The sequence below is a fragment of the Tupaia chinensis genome, unplaced genomic scaffold (genome assembly GCF_000334495.1).
Source record: "Tupaia chinensis unplaced genomic scaffold, TupChi_1.0 Scaffold000201_1, whole genome shotgun sequence".
Taxonomy (NCBI): Eukaryota; Metazoa; Chordata; class Mammalia; order Scandentia; family Tupaiidae; genus Tupaia; species Tupaia belangeri.
The window spans coordinates 2,034,619-2,036,646 of NW_006159676.1; the positions used below are offsets into that span (position 1 = coordinate 2,034,619).

Consider the following 2,028-nt stretch of genomic DNA (forward strand, 5'->3'; position numbering starts at 1 on the left):
AGAAGAGAATGGAGGAGGAGGGATTGCGGCGTGACCATCCCCCCTGGGGGGTGATTTCTCGCTTTCTGTCTCTATGTCTCTCTCTGCCTGTCTGGCGAGCGCACGCGCCCTATAGCATTAACCTCTCAAAAAACAAAGAAAGAAAGAAAGAAAGAAAGAAAGAAAGAAAGAAAGAAAGAAAGAAAGAAAGAAAGAAAGAAAAAAGTAGTTAGATTGGGGACCAGCAGGTGGGGTGGTGGGTTAAGGTCCTGGACATTCCTACATGACTGACCAGGGTTCAAGTCCTGAATCTGGTGGCTTGCTTTCTCACTTCCTCTCTCTCACTCTTAAAAAAAAAAAAAAAAGCATTATATTTAATTTGGGGGCCAACAGGTGGTGTGGTGGTTAAGAACACTGGACTCCCACATGGCCTATCGCGGTTCACGTCTCGGGCCTGGCAGCTTGCTTTGTCACTTTCCCTCCCTCTCTCTCTTTTTGTTTCTCTCTGGTCAAATTAAAAGGCAATAGTGGGACCAGCAGTTAGCATAATGGCTATGTCGCTGGACTCCCACGTAGTTGACCGCGGTTCACGTCCCGGACCCGGTGGCTTAAAACTCGCGCCGGGCACGTGTGCGTGCGTGCCCAAGATCCCGAGAGGAGAATGGAGGAGAAGGGATTGCGGCGTGGTCATCCCCCCTGGGGGGGTGATTTCTCGCTTTCTGTCTCTCTGTCTCTCTGTCTGTCTGGCGAGCGCACACACCCTATAGCAAAAATCTCTCAAAAAAAAAAAAAAAAAAAGATTACACAATAATTTTTTGAAAGCTTCCTCTCTTTCCCATGAGGCGGCTGTACTGTCTTCCTCAAGCCACGTAAACACGGCCTGCAGATCCAGCCCCATGTGTTTTTTTTTATTTAATTCTATTTGTTATTATTTTTATAAAGAATTATTTTTAAAGTTAATTTTATTTATTCATTAATTGAATTTGACCAGAGAAAGACATACACAGAGAGAGAGATCGAGAGAGGGAAATTGAGAAAGCAAGCCACCAGGTCCAGGACTTGAACCATGGTCAGCCATGTGGAAGTGTCCAGCGCCTTAACCACCATGCCACCTGCTGGTCCCATGTTGTTAGTATTTTTTTAATTTGACCAGAGAGAGACAGAGAAAGAGAGAGAGAGAGACAAAGGGAAAGTGAGAAAACAAGTCGCCAGGTCCGGGATTCAAACCACATTCGGCCATGGAGGACTCCAGTGCCTTTAACCATCATGCCACCTGCCGGCCCCAAGCCTCATGAGTAGTTTTATGTTATTTTTCAAATTTAATTTTATTTATTCATTTATTTATTTTAATGTGATCAAATACACAGAGAGAGGAGAGAGAGAGGGAAAGTGAGAAAGCAAGTCACCAGGTCCAGGGTTCGAACTGTGATTGTCTATGTGGGAGTGTCCAGTGCCTTAACCACCTCGCCACCTGCTGGTCCCTGCCCCATGAATTTTTAAGCCACCAGGTTCAGGATTCGAACCACCGTCAACTATGTGGGAGTTTGGCAATGTAACCATGACACCATCTGCTGGTCCCAAATTAATATCCGTTTAAAATTTTGCTATAACGGGGCCATCAGATGACATGACGATTAAGGCCCTGGACTCCCACTTGACTGACTGTGGTTCGAGTCCCGGACCTGGCGGTTTGAAACTCACTCTGGGCGCATGTGTGTGTGTGTGCCCAAGATCCCAGGAGGAGAATGGAGGAGAAGGGATTGCAACATGGCCATCCCCCCTGGGGGGTGATTTCTCACTTTCCTGCTAATCGTCTCTGTCTCTGTCTCTCTCTATGGCAAGCGCAAATGCCCTAAGGGAAAAAAAAACACTAAAAAAAAAAGGGAGAGAAAGATATCATATCCTTTTTTTCTTTTGGAGAGGTTTTTTTTTAACTTTTTTTTTTTGGAGAGGATTTTGCTATAGGGCACGTGCGCTCGCCAGACAGACAGAGAGAGACAGAGAGACAGAAAATGAGAAATCACCCCCCAGGGGGGATGGCCATGACGC

At 46.1% G+C, this 2,028-nt stretch overlaps 1 protein-coding gene across 1 annotated transcript in view; it reads left to right on the forward strand.

The window, feature by feature from the left end:
• Positions 1-2,028, forward strand: part of PDE4C (phosphodiesterase 4C) — a 51,168-nt gene that overhangs the window by 13,382 nt on the left and 35,758 nt on the right.